The sequence below is a fragment of the Giraffa tippelskirchi genome, chromosome 4, assembly GCF_054371585.1.
Source record: "Giraffa tippelskirchi isolate mGirTip1 chromosome 4, T2T-mGirTip1v1.2.pri, whole genome shotgun sequence".
Lineage (NCBI taxonomy): Eukaryota > Metazoa > Chordata > Mammalia > Artiodactyla > Giraffidae > Giraffa > Giraffa tippelskirchi.
Genome location: NC_137278.1, coordinates 16,683,484 through 16,707,508, shown reverse-complemented (window position 1 = coordinate 16,707,508; position 24,025 = coordinate 16,683,484). Strand labels below are relative to the sequence as shown.

At 42.8% G+C, this 24,025-nt stretch overlaps 1 long non-coding RNA gene across 1 annotated transcript in view; it reads right to left on the bottom strand.

The window, feature by feature from the left end:
* Nucleotides 1–14,937, bottom strand: part of LOC145544645 (uncharacterized) — a 29,204-nt gene extending 14,267 nt beyond the window's left edge. Inside the window, exons 1-3 of the long non-coding RNA XR_014081502.1 lie at nucleotides 14,695–14,937; nucleotides 11,453–13,179; nucleotides 9,850–9,954 (exon numbers count right to left, since the gene is read on the bottom strand). This is a non-coding gene — a long non-coding RNA (uncharacterized LOC145544645). The remainder of the gene's footprint in view (nucleotides 1–9,849; nucleotides 9,955–11,452; nucleotides 13,180–14,694) is intronic.
* Nucleotides 14,938–24,025: the final 9,088 nt, after the last annotated feature.

Here is a 24,025-nt window from a genome sequence, read left to right as displayed (position 1 = left end):
TAGTTCTTCTTCGCTTTCTGCCAGAAACGTGGTGTCATCTGCACATCTGAGGTTATTGATGCTTCTCCTACCTCAATGCAAAATAAAAAGTTTTTTTAAAAAGAGTGAATGTTACATAGTTCATGGAACTTTATCTTTTGCCATGGTTGATAGGAAGCTCAGTAACTCTGCTTCTGTCTTCATCATCCTTTCTTCATCCCTAATTTCTTGTTTTTATTCTCTTTCTTCTCATGTAGTGTGTTGTCTTTAAGAGTGTTCATCATGCCTGTTCTTTTATTATATGCTGCCTTTGTGAAAAAACAGGTTAATCAAGGCAGATCACGTGTAAATAAGGGGAAAAAATTAGTGAAAGACACTTCAAGATTTATAAAATTAAGGAAAGGAAACTAGTGTATTGGCTTTTTATTTTGTGGGCTTCTAATACTTGACTTTTCATTTGGTAGAGTTCCAATAGTTGGCATAAATCTGGAAAAAAATATTACAGAGTCCTCCTGTAAAAACAAAAAATAAAACACTTTCTGAAACTACACTCCATCTCTGTCTACATGTGAGAGGGTCGAGGTTGATATGACTCTTGAATCCAGGATTGGTAGAATAGAAAGTGGATTAGAGGATGGGCTTTTTATTTACATATTTTGTTACTGTGATGTGGAGAGACTCAAAAACCCAAATTAATGATAATTTATTTTCCTTCAACCTATTTCCAAGGAGCTTCTAGGTCCTATACATGGTTTTCAAAGTTTATTCTGTGGGGTAAAAGATAAATTAATTATTTGAAAAATAAACCAACGCTATCAACGTTTCCTTGATACACTTGCTACTATTTTCTCTTGGTCAAGAGCGGTGAGTCAGGAGACCCCCTGCTGCTGTTCCTCAGGGGTTCTGTCACCTTTCCGGTCAGATATGCAGTCTGAAGGGCTGGGGCACTCCTCACCTGAGCTTGCTTCTCTCTTGGTTCACTCAGGGAAGATGGGAGAAGGAAGTCGCTGTGTGACCCTCCAGCCTGGCCATGTTACAGCACGGTCCCAGCTTCTTAGCGCTCTCAATCTGGGCCCTGGGAGTCCCAGCTGGACCTGCCATACCTGCGCTCAGGTGGAGTTCCAGATTACATTAAAGGGCTTCCCACCAGCTGCCCAGATCTGTGCCCCTCTCCAGGGAGGCCCAGGCACTGCAGAGAGATCAGTAGGGCTCATCCCTTTGCAACAAGAGAGCTGAAGTCAAACAAGTGACTCTCAGAATGACTATTCATACATGAACCCAGTTGCCCTAGGTTTGGCAGCATTCCCAGGGTTAAGGTTGCTAGGACAATCCTGTACCTGCCTCCTTCAACCTTCCTCTGCAAAACAAGAACAAGACGTAATGGGGATAATATTTCTGAACTCTTTTCTGATGTACTTTCTATTCCCAGTGCAATTCTTGCTCTGAGACTCACAACTCATGGAATGAGTGGCTCCCACTTATTTAGGGGAGGGAAGGAGATAGCCTAGACCATTGGAAGTTGGTTGGAAGATAGTCTTTGTTCCCTAAATATGGGAGGAGGGGATTGTTTCGAATGGCAAAACCTGCTCTTACAGACAAGGGCAGAGCTATGAAGTAGAGAAGCTTTTCCAACAACAAAGGGGAAAATATTAAAAGTACAGGCAATAGGTTAAGAGTGAAAAGATGTAACATAGTAAGTCTTCACAAGAGAGAAGATGATTCTTCACTCCAGAGTAGGTTTGTGATGTGACCATGCATTTGTTCTGGGGCTGAAATGTACAGAGGGCTAGAACAACCTCATTTCTGGCAACCCTTGGTGTTCATGGCTTGTAGGACACCGTGATCTCTGTCTAATGTTCTCGTGATGCTTTTCCTGTGTGAGTATCTGTGTCCACATTTTCTTTTTCTAAGGACAACAGTCATATTGGATTAGGGGCCCCATATGACCTCATCTCATCTGACTACATCCACAACAACCATATTTCTTAATAAAGTCACAATCAGAGGTTAAAGGGATTAGTACCTTAACACTAATTAAGAGGAGTTTTGGACGAACACAATTAAACTTATAACAGTTGTTTTGGCTTATTTTTAACTTTTATATAGAAGATTATAAGAAAATGTAAGTAGAAGCAATTTTGGGTCCTGATATTAAAGAAACATTAAGGGATGGGATGGGGAGGGAGGTGGGAGGGGGGTTCAGGATGGGGAACGCATGTAAACCCATGGCTGATTCATATCAAGGTATGGCAAAAACCACTACAATATTGTAAAGTAATTAGCCTCCAACTAAAATAAATAAATTAATTAAAATAAATAAATCTATACAACTAAAAGCAAATTTAGCTCACAGCCTGTCTGGAAAGAACAGAAGTGAATTCATCCCTCTTCTGACCTTCTGCGGCTTCACCCATCAGGAGATAGAGCAATAATCCCCCACTCACCCCCAGTAGGCTCCAGCTATAGGTCACTGCTTTCTGTATTTTATAACCACCTTGTTCTTAGTGCTTTTGGTCCTGACATTGCATTTCCTCATGCAACTGTAAGAACGTGTGAAAGGACAGGTATCCTCCTTCAGTAGCAGAAGTTTCAAGAGGGAAATTCACTTTGCATCTTTGACAGACAGATCCATTGAAAAATACCTCTTAAATAATTAAATGGGTAGTCTCTTTTCTCTGTTCCTGAGACCAAGAAAGAAAGCAGTGGGACCCTAATATACATGAACAATAGTAAACTTTGAGGCCAGATAGTTTTACCGCCTTTCTTGATAATTCAGAAAAGTCAGGGTAGAAGCAGCCAGCAACAGAAATTCAAGTATATTTTTTTCAATTCATAAAATATTGTGACCTCTAAACAAAGGTTTCCAAGAAAAATAATAAAGGTCTGTTCATTTCCACAATAATGTTTTTCCCAAATATATGTTTTTAAAATAAATCTCAGAGGGCAATTCTATTTTATTATCAGAGTATTTCTTTTCTTTGCATTTTAATTTGTTTTTTAATGTTTACAATGTTGTGTTGGTTTCTGCCATACAACAAGGAGAATCAGCCATAATCATACACACATCCCTCCTTCTTGAGCCTCCCTCTCCTTCTCCACCCCACCCCTCCAGGTCATCACAGAGCGCCAGCCTGGGCTTCCTGTGCTACAATGCAACTTCTCACCAGCTATCCATCTTACACCTGAAAGTGTATATACACTGACGCTACTTTCTCCCTTAGTCTCACTCTCTCCCTATTTGCAGGGAAGGAATGGAGACCAGATGCAGAGAATGGACAAATATTTCTTATGTACCCATCTGAGGAGTCACAAGTGATATTTATTACATGGTCCTCTGCTGATGGACTTCCCCGATGGCTCAGTGATAAAGGAATCTGCCTGCCAATGCAGGAGACACCAGAGACACAGGTTCAATCCCTGAGTCGGGAAGATCCTCTGGAGTAGGAAATGACAACCCCACTCCAGTATTCCTGCCTGGAAAATCCCATGGACAGAGGAGCCTGGCGGGCTACAATCCACGGAGTCACAAAGAGGCAGACAAGATGAGTGACTGTGCGAAGTCTTTCTCTCTCCTTCTCTGCAGATGGTGAAGTTCTATAAATATTCACTGCCCCATGGAAGTGTGCATTTCCTGTGTGTTCAAACTTTGATTGATAACGTTCAAGTTCAGGGCTTACACACTGATGAGTACTTGATAGAACTTAACAGTCGCTCTTATTGTGACAAAGGTCATGCTCCTAGGAATCTATTGATTTCCAAGGTCTGAAAAAAGCAGAGGAAGGGGACCAGGGACCAGGAGACAAAGTGTTGATCCCACCTCTGTGGCTTCTACCTCTGGCCTGCCCCTTCTTTTCTCTGCGATGTCTCTTCAAAATGAGAAATAGACGTAGTCCATCATGTTTAAGGCCATTCCAGGTTTGCAGGTGGTGGCCTAGTGAGGCTGGCTCTCTTGTTTTAGGTTTTTTCTTTCAATAACAACCACTTCCTTATACTTTCCATGGATTGAACCGTAATCCCATTCAGAATTAGATTCAACAGTTTTCCATTTAGCTTGCTGATTCATTTTTAAGGGAAACAGACTAAGGGCATTTCCTACACTTAAGACATTAGAGGTTAGGAGGAAATAAATTTTCAAAGTGACTTTTCTGTTTTACTTTTTTTCTCCTAAATACGTGAGTGGCAGCTGGAGATTGCTAAGGAACACCATGCCCAGTCAGATTTGTCTAGGGGCAAACTCCCTCAAGATGCCTCATCCTACAAACGTCTCAGAAAAAAAACCTCATCACAAGTCAAGGTAATGTGTCCAAGGGGGCCATGGTTCCCCTAAATCCTCAGGTCAGCAGTGATCTTCTCTCTAAATATTTCCCTTCAGTCAGCAGGAATTACACTCTATGGGAAAGGCTGGCAATCCTTCCATCTCAATGTTACACAATAGGTAGCTCTGGAAACAGTTTCCTTACTTAAGGATCACAAAAACCTCCCCAACTGATAAATCTTCCAAATTCATCTCCAAACAGATAGCACGATGGTGCTTGAATCAGCACTTTGCTTGGCGTTTGAACTGACTTCAAAACAGGACAATCAGGGAAAAGAGAAACAGACTCAGAAATAGAGAGCCTGATAAATAGCACTGGGAAATGGGGGCAGGGAATTAAAGCTAGAAGCAGAAAACAATAGCTGTTTTGCCCTTGTCACCTCATCATCAACTCAAGACGGAAATGGAAGTATGTTTACCAGAATCTACCCCTTGGATGAAGCCATGAGATTCCAAAGGGGTGATAAGCTTCCAGGATCATTCCATTTCTCCCCCGAAGATGTGTGTGTGTGCGTGTGTGTGTGTGTGTGTTGTGCATGCAGGCACATGCTTAGGTGCTTAGTTGTGTCTGACTCTTTGCAGCCCCATGGACTGTAGTCCTCCAGGCTCCTCTATCCATGGCATTTGCCAGGTAAGGATACTGGAGTGGCTTGCCATTTCCTCCTCCAGGGGATCTTCCCCACCCAGGGACTGAAGCCACATCTCTCGCATCTCCTACATTTGCAGGCAGATTCTTTACCACTGAGTCACTTGGGAATCCCACCCCTGAGGATAATGATCCCCATTCCACAGTCTGCAAACAGTAGATTCTAAATAAATGGTGGATGAAAGAACCGGACATGGAAAAATGGACTGGTTCCAAATCAGGAAAGGAGTACGTCAAGGCTGTATATTGTCACCCTGATTATTTAAGTTATACGCATCATGAGAAATGCCAGGCTGGATGAAACACAGGCTGGAATCAAAACTGCCAGTAGAAATATCTATAACTTCAGATATGCATAAGACACCAGCCTTCTGGCAGAAATCGAAGAGGAACTAAAAAGCCTCTTGATGAAAGTGAAAGCGGAGAGTGAAAAAGTTGGCTTAAAACTCAACATTCACGAAACTAAGATCATGCCATCGGTCCCATCAGTTCATGACAAGTAGATGGGGAAACAATGGAAACAGTGCAGATTTTATTTTCTTGTGCTCCAAAATGACTGCAGATGGTGACTTCAGCCGTAAAATTAAAAGACACTTGCTCCTTGGAAGAAAAGCTATGACCAATCTAGACAGCATATTAAAAAGCAGAGATAACACTTTGCCAACAAAAGTACTTCTAGTCAAAGCTATGGTTTTTCCAGTAGTTATGCAATGTATCTGAGACTTGGACCATAAAGAAAGCTGAGTGCTGAAGAATTGATGCTTTTGAACTGTGGTGGTGGAGAAGACTCTTGAGAGTCCCTTGAACTGCAAGGAGATCAAACCAGTCAATCCTGTAGGAAATCAGTCCTAAATATTCATTAGAAGGATTGATGCTGAAGTTGAAACTCCAATACTTTGGCCACCTGATGTGAAGAATTGACTCATTTGAAAAGACTCTGATGCTGGGAAAGATTGAAGGCAGGAGGAGAAGGAGACGTTAAGGATGAGATGGTTGGATGGCATCACCAACTCGATGGACATGAGCTTGAGCAAGCTTAGGAGTTGGTGATGGACAGGGAAGCCTGGCATGCTATAGTCCATGGGTTTGCAAACAGTCACACGTGACTGAGCCACTGAACTGAACTGAACTGAAAGGATGGGGGAAGGGACAACTTATACATGAGTTAATAGCTTTATATTATCTCTGAGGTTAATTTATAGTAATTTTACAGTAGCATAGGAAAAAATAGACATAAAATCCTCTTTAAAGAAAATGGATTGGAAAGAAATTAAAGCACTAGTGAACATAAGAAAAGCTACACTATACTGTGGATTACATTTGTCTTTTAATCCACTTTGTCCTCTATATGAAATATGGCATAGAGACATCTGCCAATATTTTAAAGGCTTCTGCTGATGCCTGAATTATATTTTTAAATGAGACCCTAAAGCTACATTCTAATGCGTTACTTTCGTTTACTGAAGCTTGCATGCCGTCTCCTTCTGCTCCCATGGCATCCATCATTTAATCAGTCTGAGAACAGCACAGACCATGCTCATCTCCAGACGAATCTCTACCAGACACTGCTGACGTCCACTTTTCACCTGCAGTGCAATACCTGACCTCCTTGAAGGAAAAGAACATACAGACACAGTTGAACAGGAGATGTGGGAGGAGAAGGAAAAACCCCTTTCGATAATCAGCAAAACGTATGCAAATCTGATTCTTTGCATCTGATGTGATGCACGTCATAGAAAACGCCTCAGTACACTCCATTAGCCTTCCTCTGTAAAAGTCAACACTGTGATTGATAGGCTTGACATAAAACTGAAGGTCAAGTGTAGGAAAAGGCATCTATTATGTGTTACTTTTGTGATGAGAAAAGTATTAGTTGATCTCTCATGGCAATAGTGGTGATGACCGTGGATGTTCCCTTTGAACCTCTAAGAAAGAGCTGGTTCAAGTCTTGATTTCAGTGTGTAGACAGAAGACAAACTGGGGACCTAGGAAGACTGGAATCTCCCAAAGGGCAGAAATGCAGAGCTTTAGGAAGCAAAACCGCCACAGGGTAGTGGATGTGAACTCAGGAGGACTCTGTTACTTCAGTAGATGTTATCTGTTCATCCTCATGCATGGATGGTGCAAAGTGCATGGACAATGGGGGCTGGAGAAATTGTGTCCCATTCCTGTTGCAGCTGGGCTTCCCAGGTGGCTCAGCGGTAAAAGAATCCACTTGCCAGTGCAGAGGTGCAGGTTCAATCCCAAGGTCAGGAAGATCCCCTGGAGTAGGAAACGGCAACCCACCTTGCCTGGGAAATTCCACGGACAGAGGAGCTTGGTGGGCTACATGGTCAGCTGCCAAGAGTTAGACATGACTGAGCACACATGTCACCACAACATAGTCCTTTGACCCCCTGCCTAGCAGCCAGGAGATCAGAGGGAAGATGGAGCGTTTGATGACCATTCTTTCGGCCATGATAATTTTCACTCATGAAGAACTCCCTTCAGTACTGTTTAGGAAAAAAAAGTTAAGGTTGACTTAAAAGCAAAAAGAGAATATTCAATAAATAATGCATGCCACTTTTCACAATTTAGGTATTATTGACACATCATCCCCTATCAGTTTACCACCAAATAATAAATTTGACTAAATTGTGTCACTGCAATTTCAACCAAAAGTTGAGAAATATCAGCTCCTTCCTCATATACAATACAACTTAAATTTTAGCTCCTTTGGCTGCCAGATGAATACCAGCAGTCTGATTTCCATTAGTCTTTCTGAGAAAGTGATAATAGCCCTCATATGCTGCTGCTGCTAAGTCGCTTCAGTCATGTCCAACTCTATGCGACCCCATAGACAACAGCCCACCAGGCTCCCCTGTCCCTGGGATTCTCCAGGCAAGAACACTGGAGTGGGTTGCCATTTCCTTCTCCAATGCATGAAAGTAAAAAGTGAAAGGGAAGTCGCTCTGTCGTGTCCGACTCCTAGTGACCCCATGGACTGCAGCCTACCAGGCTCCTCCATCCATGGGATTTTCCAGGCAAGAGTACTGGAGTGGGTTGCCATTGCTTTCTCCAAGCCCTCATATACTTTTTGCCAATTTTTGGCATTCCAAGGGTTGCAAGGAATCTGGGTTGGAAAGCAGGACATTAGATATGTGATGACCCAAGCTGTCTGATAGAGTTGAGTCCCTTCTCTGACTTGGTCCTCACCTCCACATCTGTAAAATGAGGTATTTATAGTACATACTCTAGGGACCCTTCAACCTCTAAAGTCAGACCATTCTACAGTTATTTTTAATAACAATTTTTGTCTGGAGTGTATAATGCTGATGGAATTTCCCCTGACCTCCACCAAAGTGTTTGATTCCATAGAAACCCAGGAGATCTATGCCTGCTTCTTGCCAGATGAATCACTTCTGATATCTACAGTGAGTGAAGCCAACCCCTTTCAGATGAGATGACGCTGACAAATTCCTCCAAAAGCAGTGCTCAAGGGGACTGCCCTGATGGTGCAGTGGGTCAGAATTGCCTGCCAATTCAGGAGGCACAGGTACGAAGCCTGGTCCGGGAAGACCCTACACGACTTGGGGCAACTAAGCCCTTGCATCACAACTATTGAGCCCACACTCTAGAGCCCACAAGCGGCAAATATTGAGCCCAAGGGTTGCAACTGCTGAAGCCTGCAGGTGCTCTGAGGCTGGTGATCCCCAACTACTGAGCCTGTGTGCCACAACTCTTGAAGCCCGCATGCCCTAGAATCTGTATGCTGCAACTACTGAAGCCTGAACAACTAGAGCCTGTGCTCCACGACAAAAGAAGCCACCGCAAGGAGAAGCCCAAGCATCGCAACTGGAGAGCAGCCCTCATTCACTGCAACTAGAGAAAGCCCAAGGGCAACAACGAAGACCCAGCACAGACAAAAATAAATAAATAAATTATTAAAAAAAAAAAACAGTGCCCAATTCTATTGACAATACACCCTGCTATTCCTTGCTGTTCACAAACTTGACTATTTGAAGTCATGTCTTTCTTTCTTCACTTTAGGACACCCTTCTGTCCTTTAAATAAAATCCACATTTTCAGTGTTTTCTGTTGCTTGTAAGAGGAAATCATTCAATTTGCCCCAGGAATTCGGAGCCTCCATTGACTCAACCCACACTTCATAAGATTTCACTGTCTCAGGCCTCCTGTGAACACAGGGATAAGGAGGTAAATGAGATAAATCTTCCCAAGGAGGGCACTGTCTGCTCTCAGAAAGAAAAATTGGTGAAAAACAATAACCATACGGCATGAGAAATATAAAGATGGGGAAAGAAAAGAGTGATGTGTGATCTTTGGAAGCAGGAAGTTTTATAACAGGTCAGGCATAGGTGCTGTGGTTCTGAAGCAGTAGGTAGGGCCCCTCTGGGTTAAGCAATTGGAGATTCCTTCTCTACTGCTTGAAACTTCAAGACGAGAAGAGCAGGACAATCAAGGAAGGAGGCTGAGCTCTGCCCAGGCCACATATTTCTCATTCCCAAAGTCAGGAAACCTCCCAGAACACACTTTCACAGAAAGGCTCCTTGGATGTCAATGGGGGTGTAATGTCAAGGGATGATGTACCCACAGGCCTCTTGGGTAGAATCTATCTTGGCTAAGAGATGCTTGGCACACGTGGGAAGATCCTCAGATATACCAAATATGAACGGTGAACCAGGAAAATCAAAATGATCGGCCAAAGGAAATCTGGACGAAATGCCCCATAAAAGTGATTCAAACCGTCATAAGGTTGCAACTCAGTGGCTCTCTCTGAGTCCATCCTTGTCTCTATCCACACGTACTGTACTCTTTTTCCTCTCAGTAAATACTTTATCTGTTTCATTACTTTTCATCTTTGTGGGAATTTTTTCTGCAAAGCTCAAGGGCCAGGGCCCTTGTCACTTACCGCTGGTCTAGTGGCCAGGATCTGGTGCTCTCACTGTCGTGACCCAGCTCAATCTCCAAGCCCTGCTCCAAGCCATTGCAGGCGTGGGCCTCTTGAGGTCAGTTCCTAAGCAATAAGAGTGTGGGAATATGTGATGACGGTTCACTCAGCATCACCCCATCCACTGTAACCAGTCCTATAGTGGCACCTGGCCATGTTTCAGGTCACGGAAAGGAATCTCAGAGTGAAGAACCGTGAAGAACCACGTTTCCCTCAAAATCACAATTGAGCAGATGTGTGGGATATTTCGAATAAAATATGTGTCACAGATGCTAATTTTCCCAGGAAGAAATTCAGAGATTCTTGGGTGGGTAAGGGGGAGGACGTCTTGACTTTCAAACTGTCTTCTTCTCTTCCTTTACTAACTAACAATAGAAATGGGAAAGACTAGAGAGTTCTTCAAGAAAATTGGAGATATCAGGGGAACATTTCATGCAAGGATGGGCACGATAAAGGACAGAAACAGCAAGGACCTAAGAAGAGAAGAGATTAAGAAGAGGTGGCAAGAATACACAGAAGAACTATACACAAAAGATCTTAATGACTGAGACAACCATCCTGCAACACCTAGAGCCAGACATCTTGGAGTGTGAAGTCAAGTGGGCCTTAGGAAGCATTACTACAAGCTTTATGTATCTCCCCCTGCTGATTTTGCAGGTTTCTTTCTTCATTGCATTACTATGACTTTACCCTGCCTGTCCCCATAGTCTTTCCTCTTCCTTGGGTGAATTTGTTCTCAAAGGCCCTCCTTAGATTACCTTGTGTTATCAATATCATCTACATCTTCTAAATGAGTTTTACCCTGATATTTCAAAGCATCATGAATGACAGTTAGCAGGCATTTCTCTGCCTGATATGAGCTTTTGTGAAACACAAATTCAGTTATTAGGGACAGGGGCCATTGCACCAGACATGGTATGTATCCCTGGAATGTCGATCCAGGTGCCAGAAAATTGCAGGCCAGTAGGAAAATGGTGTAATCTGTGCTTCCATCTGGCCCATGAATTTCCAGTGGCCTTGCTTATAGATTGTCAGAACTGTTCATTAAGTTTGTTGTGAAACCAAAGGCTTAATATCTGTAATTTAGAGGGTTCAATAGGCAGTTAAATTGAGTGAAACTATTTTTGAATGACTACTCCAGTTTCAGAGAAATAGCCGACATTGCAGCTCAGAAGAGCTACATTTGAGGCAGCACCAGGAATTTAAATTTATTTATAGGTCCTTTAGAAAAGGGCTTTGCTATGCTAACTTGAGAAACTTCTTTTCTCCTTTTATTTTATTTTTTTAAACAAAAGCCAGAATGCTGACAAAAGGAAACATTTCTAATGCAGATTGGTTATCAGCCACAACCACATAACTTTAAATGTTTCAAAGGAAGCAAAAGTTGATTGTGTTTTATGTTTTTGTCTTTCCCTCTTCGATCTGTCGTTATCTTAAAATTTAAAAATTCATGTGTCGTGTTGAAATGTGTTTGCCTGTAATATGCAATAATACAACGTGAGTGTAGTAATGTGCTACAGGGTGGTTATGACACGCTAAAGAAAAAAAAAAGGAAGTTACTCACACAGTCATGTCCAACTCTTTGCAATCCATGAACTGTAGCTTGCCCAGCTCCTCTGTCCATGGAATTCTCCAGGCAAGATTACTGGAATGGGTTGCCATTCCCTTCTCTAGAGAATCTTCCTGACCTTGGGATCAAATTCATGTCTCTGGTGTCTCCTGCACTGGCAGGCAGATGGATATCATTATCCACACATAAAAGAGAAGGTTCCTGGATTCAAAGTGTGGCACAAACAGCAGATGAGAATATGACATCTGTCCTGCGCTTGCCACGAACAGAAGATGCAGATGTCAGGGTGATGCCCAAGAACAGGAGTGTGGACACATGCCCTCCTGACGAGGAGCCTTGAAGAACAGCAGGTCCTCATGGGTGCCGAGGTCTGTTGGCTACTGGACATTCAGAGGGTTTGGCAAGAGGCTCAGACACATTTCTACAAGGTGCACAGGGACACTGGGAGCTCATTCTTAAAGGCTTGGGTAGATTTTTATGTACTAATACCATAAGAACTCTGATGTATTATGCAAACATTGCTAGTTCTCACCCCCAAATCCATCTCTCCTTCTCCCAACACAGGTTTTCTTCGGAGCAGCTATGTGCCAGGATAAAAATACAAAGATTATATTTTACCTTTCTTACAGCTAGGGTGACAGCTCATGGCAAAGGAGAAGTAAGTGTAAGTGAGCCAGGAGTTTCTGGGAAGATTCTACTTGCCTGGAATAGACACCGCCACTTTTTTATTGTCACTTTCATCACCTTCCTTCATCATCTTCCTGGAATGAGGGCGTGAGCTGGAGCCAGAGCATTCCTTTTGCCTTGAGAGGCAATCAGGAAGATAAAAGCCACAGATAATGATGATAGTGCAGAAAGCAAGAAGGAGCCTGTCTATTGTGACAGAAAGATGTGAAGCCAATACCACTAATTGTGCTGAAAAGAGCCTCCTCAGTTAGGTTTCAGATTCAAATGCCTTCTTTGGAATTACAAGAGAGTGCAGCTTCTATGGAGTATCTCCAGCGCAAAAAGCAAATAAACAAGCAAATGAATAAACCGACAGAAAAACACGAAAAAAACCCAAATTAAAATGTTCAGTATGTCAAAGTGTAAGTAGTCATTTCTGATAAGTGAAGGGATGTAAATTAGTGTTTAAACTGTAATTACAATGAACACCTTTCTTTTATATTATTTACTCTGGTGTATAAACTTTTGACTGGACATTGCTGTCTGTTAGCTATAATAATAAAGGAAATGATGAAATGAATTTAAACTTTGTCCTGCAATGAATGTGTGCTGTGCTGTGCTAAGTCGCTTCAGTCATGTCTGACTCTTTGTGATCCTATGGGCTACAGCCTGTCAGGCTCCCCTGTCCATGGGATTCTCCAGGCAAGAATACTGGAGTGGGTTGCCATGCCCTCCTCCAGGGGATCTTCTAAACCCAAGGATCAACTCCTCATCTCCTGGGACCCCCACATTGCAGGTGGATTCTTTACCACTGAGCCACCAAAGAAGCACCCCGCAATGAATGTCTTCTTGCAATTGTATAAGAAAATGAACTTTGGGATATCTTCATATTTTCTAATCACTCATACAACGTATTTCTGCATTCTTTTTCACTGATGCCCGCATTATTAGAAATCATTTTCAATGATTACCTGATCACTCAATTTCATTACGTCCTAACCCATCACCTCCTCATTGAGTTTCTTCAGTTCCTACCCATCACTCAAATGATTGACCTGAAAGAATAAGTAGAGCCAAAATAAATCATTTTCTTGAATAAGGCACTTCCACAACACTCTGTAAAAATTTTATAAGATAGTTTGTGTACCAGGACATACACAAATGAAAAAATAAACTAGTAATGTACCATGCATGCACGCTAAGTCTTTCAGTTGTGTCCAACTCTGTGCAGCCTTATGGACTATAGCCTACCAGGCTCCTCTGTCCATGGGATTCTCCAGGCAAGAATACTGAACTAGGTTGCCATGGCCTCCTCCAGGGGATCTTCCTGACCCAGGGATGGAACCTGCATCTCTTACGACTCAACTCCTGTGTTGGTAGGTGGATTCTTTACCACTAGCGCCACCTGGGAAGCCTACAATGTACCATGAAAGTGAAAGTGAAAGTTGCTCAGTCATGTCCGACTCTTTGCAACCCCATGGACTATACAGTCCATGGAATTCTCCAGGCCAAAATACTGGAGTGGGTAGCCTTTCCCTTCTCCAGGGGATCTTCCTGACCCAAGAATAGAACCAAGCTCTCCTGCATTGCAGGCAGATTCTTTACCAACTGAGCTCTCAGGGAAGCCCATAAGGTACCATGTTACATGCTAAAGTGAAATCGCTCAGTCATGTCCGACTCTTTGTGACCCCATGGACTGTAGCCTATCAAGCTCCTCTCTCCATGGGATTTTCCAGGCAAGAATACTGGAGTGGGTTGCCATTTCCTTCTCCAGGAGATCTTCCTCCCAGGGATTGAACCCGGGTCTCCCGCATTGTAGGCAGACGCTTTATAAAAGTATGCTTGTAATAGCATAGATTTTGAAAGTGGTGACAGATTTCTGTGGTTGAGCAAGACTTTTCAAGAAAATGATATTCAAACAAGGCTTGTATGGGTGAAGGGAGTGACTGAATAGAAGAGAGCTCTCTGGGGAGAAGGAAACAGTGTCAGCAAAGAGAAGGCAGAGGCTGGACACAGGTGGATCTCCACAAATCACCTACCTGACTGCAGTACAGAGCACATGGCAAAGAGAAGTGGAAGGAAGGGAGAATTTTGCTAGGCACAGACTGTAAGAGTCCTCAGAGGGTACCCTTAGAAGAGTGGACTCTGTCCTGTAAATGGTGAGGAGCCTATGTCTGTGCGAAATTGCCTCCGATTTAACAAACATGTAACTGGCTTTTCACCTTGAAAGAAAGTAAAGTTTTACCTAAAAAGGACACAGTCTTCATGAAATGACTGTTGTACAGACACCTGGGTGTCAGGGAAGGCCACTTGGGGGGCCTAGATACCTCTAGTAAAAATGAAACTGGCATCATTCCACCGTCACTGCAGTGGTTGCAGAGGACCTAGTGGAGAGTTAGTTCTTTCAGGATCACCTATTGGAAAAAGGCCGCTCCCCACCCCATGCAAGTGGAGGCCACGTGGGGAAAAGCAGCAGCACTGCCCCCCACCTTCCACCCTGGGTGGTGTCTCAGAGACCTGCTGGGAGAATGAGCTCTCCTTCTCACTGTGGTAACAGGAAGCCCCCTCACCTTACTGGATGTCAGTGGAGGCTGAGATCAACCGGGACTTCCACCTCCGCCGGGCAGTGTGGGGCTTTTTAACCAATCAAGCTTCTGGCTTCTCTGGTGGTTCAGTGGTGAAGAATCCACCTGCTGGTGTAGGAGATGTGGGTTCGATCCCTGATCCGGGAAGATCCCACATGCCATGGAGCAACCAAGCCCATGCACCACAACTACTGATCCTGTGCTCTAGAGCCTAGGAGTCACAACTACGGAAGCCCATGCACCCTAGGGTCTGTGCTCTGCAACAAGAGAAGCCACGCAATAAGAAGGCCGACAGCGCAGCTAGAGAGCACCTCCACTTGCCACCACTAGAGAAGAGCCCCACACAGCAAATGAAGACACAGTACAGCCAAAAGTGAATAAATAAATAAATGACATTATTTTAAAAAAGATTCTGTAAGAGGAAGTCTGTTGAAATCTAACACGTAAATAAGAACCAGAGTTTCAAAACACAATGTCCTGCCTAAAATGTTCAGACTTCAATAGAAAATCATCGGTCATCTTATGAAATACGAAGATCTTAAATTGAATGCGGAGAAGGCAATGGCAACCCACTCCAGTACTCTTGCCTGGAAAATTCCATTTACGGAGGAGCCTGGTAGGCTGCAGTCTAAGAGTCGGACACGCCTGAGCGACTTCACTTTCACTTTTCACTTTCATGCATTGGAGAAGGAAATGGCACCCCACTCCAAGGTTCTTGCCTGGAGAGTCACAGGGATGGGGAGCCTGGTGGGCTGCTGTCTATGGGGTCGCACAGAGGCAGACACGACTGAAGTGACTTAGCAGCAGCAGCAGCAGCAAACTGAATGAGAAAAGACAATCATAAGACACCAAAGCCAAGCTGATGCAGACGTTAAAATTATCTGACAAGTATTTTAAAGAAATTAGCATAAAAATGCTTCACCAAGCAATTATGAGTACTGTTGTAACAAATACAAATATAGAAAATATCAGCAAATAAATAGATTCTATGAAGGAGAACTAGAAGGAAATTACAGAGCTGAAAAAAAAATTCAGTAGCCAAAATAAAAAGCTCAACAGATGGGTTATAACAGCATACTAGGGAGACTGAAAAATCGATGAACTTGAATATGGACAACACAAGTTGCCCAATGCTAACATCAGAAAACAAAGCAGACTGGGGAAAAAAAGAACACATAAATAAAAATGCATAAAATAAAAAATAGTGACAATAACAAATACTGGTAAAGACAGAGAGGAATAGAATCTCTTATATTGCTGGTAGGAATATAAAGTGATATAGCCACTCTGAAGACAGTTTGACTTTTATTTTTAAATAAAACTAGACATGTAATTACTTACCAGTAGTTTCAGAAATGGATATTTAATTGAGAAGTAAACTTATATCAGCACAAAAACTTGAATGTGATTGTTCATAACAGTTTTATATGTAATAGCTAAAACTAGGAAATGATAAAGCCCTAGGTGACTGCTAAACAAATTGGCATATGTACACAGTGAAATACTATGCAGTGAGAAAACAAACTGATTATTATTATTTACATACATTAAGTTGAATAGATCTCAAGTGCAATATGCTCAGTGAGAAAAGTTAATCTCTGCGTGAGTAAAGGTCTCATACTGTGTGATTGCATTTATATTCTCAAAATGTTAAAGTTATAGAGATGGAAAACAGATTATTCCTTGCCAGGATTTCAAGGTTGTATATGTGGTGGAGGGGGCTTAGGGGACAGACTATAAGGGAGTATCATGAGGGAAATCTCTGTAGTGAATCTCCGTAGTTCTGAATCTTGATTGGGCTGGGTGGTTACACAAACCTACACAGGTGGATAAAATGGCATAGAACTATACACACACACTGTACCAATATAAAACCTTACTTTGGATATTGTACTAAAATTATGCAAGACATAGCCATTGGGAGAAATCACTGGGTGAAACATATACAGGATTCCTTTATACTAAGTTTGCAGCTTCCTGTGAGTCTACAAATATTAAAAAAAAAAAAAAGGCTTGTCGAGGGGGCAGGGCAACTGGCTCCTGAACACTAGACTGATACATTGACATGCTGTAATGCAATACATAGATTTCCCCTCTGTTCTCTTAGAGACAGTTTGACATAGATGCACAGATTGGTGAGCACATTGTGACTTGACCTGAATGGAGCATGGACCTTCACGCTCGGGTGCTTTGGAACCATGGCCAGATGCACAGCTCGGATTGCTGAGCTTTTCTGAGGATCCAGAAGGTGCTGGGGGAGGGGGAGCTGCTGTCAGCACGTAACTGCACCCCGCCTTGTGCAGTGTCCCTTGGGCTGCTGTGGCATCCTTCATCTTTATGTTTTCACTAGGATTTGACTCAGATTTCCCATTTTTCTTCAGTTTTGTTCAATACGTAGTCATGGAGCATCCACTACTCTCGGTCAAGCACCGTATAAGGCCCCTTAATAGCCTTTGGCCATCTACAGAAACAGTGCGCTTGTTAATGGAGGATCCTGACTCTGGTTCCACCATTTCAGATCTGATGTCCTCCTATGTTGTTGGCAGCTGGTGAAGAATCAATGTGTTCCTCACCAAGCAAACAAAAACAAGTAAGTTAACTGAATTCTCTTAGGATTTGAAACAAGCCACAACTCATGAAATGTTTCTGTCCATCTTTGACTTGAAGCACAACTAAATTCCTCATGAAATACAAAATTATTAAAAAAAAAAGCACGAAAATACACATAGTTTTTGACCTGATAATAGTTCAGAAAACCTTAAAGAAATCCTTCAAAAAAAGTAATCAAGCTGTATGAAAAATGTTCATGCAGTTTATTAGGCTATAAGACACAAACTAAATACCCATGAAAAGAATTGTTACATAAATCATGGCACATTCCCAGTTATGGATACTGTGTAACAATATACTAAAACATTGAATGAAAAAATGAGCAAAATTTTATATACACTATAATCATATCTATAATTTTTAAATGGCAAAAAGACTGGAAGAAATGCACAAAATTTTCATGGATTTTGTATAATGGTGGTGAAATCATGAGGCTCCCAACAGTCTCTCTCCTTTTCTATTCTTTTGTTTTCTATTATTATTCATGCAACTAAAACAAAGTATAGTAATGTGACTTTAAACATGACAGATAAAATTAAACCTTCTTTGATGCCTATTCCCACCTATTCCTACATCTTGACAAATGCACAAACACACACAAACACACACCCTAGAGGTAACTTCTCATCAGTTTTCTGTGCTTCTTCTTGAAGTCCTTTCTGTGTGCATTTATAACACATACTGTTGTGTGTTTACAAAAATGACACTGTTATGTAGATTGCTGTGTTACTTGATTTCTGTACTCTATATTGACTGTGTTAATACATCTCTTTATGTTGAGGTCTGCCTCATTTTTTTAGTTGTCAGATTATATCTTATCCTAGATTTTTTTTAACCATCTTTCCACTATTGGACATTCAGCTGCTTCAGTCATTTTCCCGTGACAAAATTCTGCAATGAACATTCAAGTCTAAGTTTCTGTGGTTCACGGATGTCCTGTAATGTGGTTACAATAATTTTATAGTGAAAAGCACACTTCAAAACAAAATTATTTTATTATATTAACAAAAAGGAAATCACTCATGCATTCCATGAAACATTAGAGAGGAAAATATACTTTGGATGGAAATTCAAATTATTTTATATTACGTGTGAACCCAAATGACACTCAAGTGTTTTCAATATACTTCCAATATATTTTAATTTAAATTTTAGAGACAATGTCTCTTGCGAAGACAATGTATTATTCTCAGAAACTTTCAGTAGTAAAATTAACCCAAGGATATGGCTTTGCCAAGAACACCAACAAAAATATATATATATCACTTTAGACTCTAGTAATGGTGTTTTTTTATTTGCCTGTCATTTCAGATCTCAGTTACTCTATTGTATTTGCAGAGAAAATCTATCTGATTGTTTGGTTTCAAAAAACACTATTTCAACCTTCTAAGTTCCAGACATCCTAAGTTTCCTAGCTCTTAAGTAAATATATAATTAAACTTGCTTTTTCCTCTACTGACCCAACAGTACGAGACACTTCTTGATAAAGATTAATAATCCTTTGGAGAAATTTAAAATTATTATTTTCTCTGCTGCTGCTGCTGCTAAGTCACTTCAGTTGTGTCCAACTCTGAACGACCACACAGGTGGCAGCCCACCAGGCTCCCCTGTCCCTGGGATTCTCCAGGCAAGAACACTGGAGTGGGTTGCCATTTCCTTCTCCAGTGCATGAAAGTGAAGTCGCTCAGTCGTGTCTGACTCTTAGCGACCCCATGGACTGCAGCAGCCTACCAGGCTCCTCTGTCCATGGGATTCTCCAGGCAAGAGTACTGGAGTGAGTTGCCATCACCCTCTCTGATTATTTTATCTAATTGACACAAAAATGAATCTGGTGATAAATGTGCCTAATATAAAAGAAAAAATTGGAAAATAGTTATGTTCTATCATAAATTATCTATAAATTAACTCATCCTCAGTGCCTTCCATGTTAGGACATCTAAGAGACAGTCTATCACATGAGTACTGACATTTCTTGAAATAAGATATTTCAGATCTAACTACTGAAAAATAAAAATTTGAGCCTATACTTACAGATAATGATATTATTTGGCTAATCTAAGTGAAAAGATGAAACTGAAGACAAGTTATGAATTGCATGAAATCTGTAACAAATTCTTTTCCATCCCAAGTTCTAGTGCATTGTTTACATGCTCATCAAATCTTGCCTGGACGATGACAACAGCCTTTGAAGGCATTTTATTGTTGCTGCTCTTAGCCATTAAAAACTGACACATGCCGCAAACTTGCTCACATGACTTAACTAAAATGCAATTTTCTTCACCTGCTCGTCACAACAGACGTGTACCATGGTTTCAGCAGAACTGCACGCACCTTAACAGGACCAGCAGCTCTTTCAGAATCCACACAGCCCCAGTCCCTGGCCACGTTTCTTCCTCCTGCTTCACCCATGCAGGTTAAGCCCCACCCCCAAACATGAATCTGCTTGTAGCATTCCACAGTCTATGTTCCCTCTCCCTTTTATTTCATTTAGGCCTTCTCCAACTCAGATGCTTTCTTCCTGTCTGCCTTATCCTGATAAGGATTCTCTTCATCCTTTAGGACTCAGTCACTGCCTCAAGGACACTTTCCCTGATCTTGCCCTCCAGGCTGGGTTAAATGTCCCTACAGTCATTACTTGTGCATAGCCCAGCTCTGTGTCACAACATTGCTTTATACTACTCATCCCTCCTACACCTGTGATTATGATTCCTTGTATTTAGACCTTATAACAAATGTCTGGCAACCAGTTATAATTCAAAACTGTTTTTAATTAATGAATTAGTACAAAGTAAAGCTATGAAAAACCTCATATGGTCAAAGCTATGGTTTTTCCAGTAGTCATGAATGGATGTGAGAGTTGGACCATAAAGAAGACTGAGCACTGAAGAACTGATGCTTTCAAACTGTGGTGTTGGAGAAGACTCGTGTGAGTCCCTTGGACTGCAAGGAGATCAAACCAGTCAATCCTAAAGGAGATCAGTCCTGACTATTCATTGGAAGGACTGATGCTAAAGCTTCACTACTTTGGCCAGCTGATGTGAAGAGCCAACTCTTTGGAAAAGACCTAATGCTGGGAAAGATTGATAGCAGGAGGAGAAGGGGGCGACAGAGGATGACATGGTTGGATGGCATCACCGACGCAATGGACACGAGTTTGAGTAGGCTCTGGGAGATAGTGAAAGACAGGGAAGCCTGGTGTGCTGCAGTCCATGGGGTCACAAAGAGTCGGACATGATTTTACTGACTGAACAACAATGTACTCATGCTAAGGATATTCCAATGTAATGAATAATTTGAACCTAATATTTCATTTGTCTTTGATTGTTTTTGCATCTCTCATTGATTTCCTGCATAAGATTAATATTAGAATTGAGCATTGGCTCCTCAGCGCTCTTATTGTTGTTGTTTAGCTGCTAAGTCATGTCAGACTCTTGGCGACCCCATGGACTGTAGCCCGCCAGGCTCCTCTGTCCATGGGACTTCCCAGGCAAGAATATTGGAGTGGGTGGCCATTTCCTTCTCCAGGGGATCTTCCCAACTCAGGGATTGAATATGGGTCCCTTCAGAGCTCTTGTTTCAATGATTAGCAGATACCTACATTTAACTGGAGCTTCCCAAGGTGATGCTGGTGATAAAGAACCCACCTGCCAATGCGGGGGATGTAACAGAGGTGAGTTCCATCCCTGGGTTGGGAAGATCCCCTGGAGGAACCCAGGGCAACCCATTCCAGTATTCTTGCCTGGAGAACCCCATGGACAGAGAAGCCTTGGCAGGCTACAGGCCATGGCATCTCAAAGAGTCAGACATGACTGAAGTGACTGAGCACACACGCACACACATTTAATTGAGCTGAACACAAAGGCTAAGTTCCCCCTACTGATCTGGTCCCATGCAAGGTGCTGAGCAGACAAGATTCAGTCTCTGTTCCTCAGGACTCAATCAGTCTCATCAGAGAGAGAACCACAAAAAAAAAAAAAAAAAAGCTGCAGAGTGGTAAGATGCATATCCAGGATGCTCAGGTCACCTAGGAGGAGGAGGTGTTAAAGTGGGTGGGGGTGGCGACAGGGCAGGTACTGCGTGTAGATGATGGAAAACTTTAGTGAGATCTCACTGAAGATGGATCTAAAAATTAACTTTGGCTTGTTTCTCAGTCTCCTAGATGCAATTATTTTTTGCATGATTGATAATGTCAACTAGATGAAACAGGTTGTACAACAATCAAGCTAATTCTTATAATAAAGTACAAAATAATGTGTGCATTAAAATGGTACAAGGAAACATTTACAATCTTTCTGCACAGACTACATGATCCTGGAGGGAAACAGGAGAGCTTCCTGGAGGAGTTGGCATGTGAGGCAGGTGTGAAGAATATCATATCAGGGCATGCAAGAAACTCAAGAGCCAGAATGAGTGATTAAGTGAAAGTCGCTCAGTCATGTCTGACTCTTTGCGACCCCATGACTATACAGTCCATGGAATTCTCCAGGCCAGAATACCGGAGTGGGTAGCCTTTCCGTTCTCCAGGGCATCTTCCCAACCCAGGGATCAAACCCATGTCACCTGAGCCAGAGTAATGCTGTATTATAAGATAAAGATGAATAACAGGATAAGATAAACATGCAATTAAGATAAAGGCATGGATGTGAAGACCGAGAGTGAATGTGATGAGCACAATGCTTACAAATGTTCCACACCAAGGATGTCAAGAATATCTTTTTGCTAGTCACACAACTTGGAGACCTTCTGTTGCATACAATTTGTGATTCATGTTCTCTGCTACCAACTCCAAACCTCCTGTCCCAAATTCCGAGTGATAGACATTCTTTCCTCTCTTCCCTTAAAGGTTCACATATATCATCTTCCTATTATGTCTCAGTTAATCATGTAACTCGTTTGTGCAGTTGCCTATTTTCTCTGAAACTTCTTGATCTCAGTGAGGATGCTTGAATGTTTCCAGAGCCAAACACAATGCCTGGTACATAAGGGGCTCTTGATGAGTTTGTGTGGTTTGGATGTTGTAGAATAGTTCTTATTAGGTTTATTAAAATTCATAAAACTACTTGCAGATGTCCATCACCACATCCTTATTGAGCCACTGGGGATAACAGGATGTGGCCCAGAACCTCACATGCAGGTTCCTGGAATAAACTAAGTCACTACAAGAAAGAAGCAGCCCTTCATCCTGAGCAGGACCAATGAGCCAGCTGACCTGCAGTGTGACTCAGCCTTGGGAATGCCCCGATGCTCCCCTGTCTTCACAGCAGGTGTGGAGGAGCCAGGTTAGACATCTTCCAAGGCAGGCCGGGTGTTCTGCCCCACGAGGCTGTAGAAGAAGGGTTACCACTGTATGCCAGGAGCAACCAGCATAAATCACCTACTGACTCTCAGCCACCATGTTCCTCCTTCCTGAGTCCTGACCCCAGGCCATCACTCACACCTGGATGTCAGGAAGCCCAGCCTCACTTGTCAAGTACTTTTCCTGCCCTGCTCATCCCTGGAACTTGCTGCGGTGGTGGGGGGGTAGGGGGAGGTTGGCATCGTGCCTCCCTGTGGGCTTCCTGAGTGGGGCCTTAAAGACCTCAATTAGCGGGGCTGGGTCCATTTGACAATCACCAGGCCAAACTGGCACCTGCGGTCTGAGTCACTGCCTTTTAGCTGTTTATTAAGCGGTGACAGTGACAGCTAAATAGTGACAAGGAAGGGCCTTTCCCTGCATGTTCTGGTAACGTGATGCTCCAGTGAAAAGGCAAGCGCATCATTAACAGGGGTGGCACCCAGAGAGGAGGGGCTGTGGTTACCATGGGCCAGAGGACCCGCACACAAGCAGATGGACCTTCTCTTGGGTCTCGAGGGGGAGCGGTTTGTGAGAAGTCAGCCCGGTCCGTCACTGTCTCCTCTGCGCCTGAGCTCTGGGCTGCTTCACACAAGCATGTGTTTGCAGGAGGACAGAAGGCTCATTTGGCAGAATGAAGAGTTTCTCCTGAGTCTGCAAGGTGTCAAGTTTCTGCTGAAAAGCCGTCCTACGGGTGGTTGTGATGCGTCAGAAAAGAGGACGGGCCTCCATGGGAACCGACATCCCTTGAGAGGCCCAGCGGCTTTCCCTAGTGGCCCGTGACCAAGAGACCCAGCTGATGCAGAGATGGGGGCTCATTGACCCCTCATCCACTGGTGGGTGGGACTGAACATCCTCAGCCAGGAAGTGATGCACAGGGGGTGGGGTCTGTAGGGGCTACTTGATTTCGGGCTCTGGGGAGTGGGGCCAAAGGTGATGTGGCTTGCTTTGTCTTTTTTTGCCTGGGGTCAGACATGTCTGGCTCCCAGAGATCAACTTCTGGATGTCAGGAAAATACATGTGCATGCACACACACATACACGCACACTTTTGTACAGCATGTATGTGTATGCTGCAACCAATGCCAAGCTCTCAGTGTAAACAGGACTTGTGAAAGAAGAGGGCGGGAGGCAAGTGCTTCAGCGGTTAGACTCTGAAGACCTGAGTTCAAGCCTGGAGTTCAAGCTCTTTGCGCTGTGCAATTTTATCTTGGATTAATCTCTTGGCTCATCTGTGTGTTACATTTTTTCATGCACAAAATGAAGGGGATAATAATGATCCCTGCCTTCCAGGATGGTTGTAAAGATAGATGAGCTAATTCAGGCTTTCTTAGCCTCAGCACTCTTGGCATTTTGGGCCGAATAGTTCTTTTCC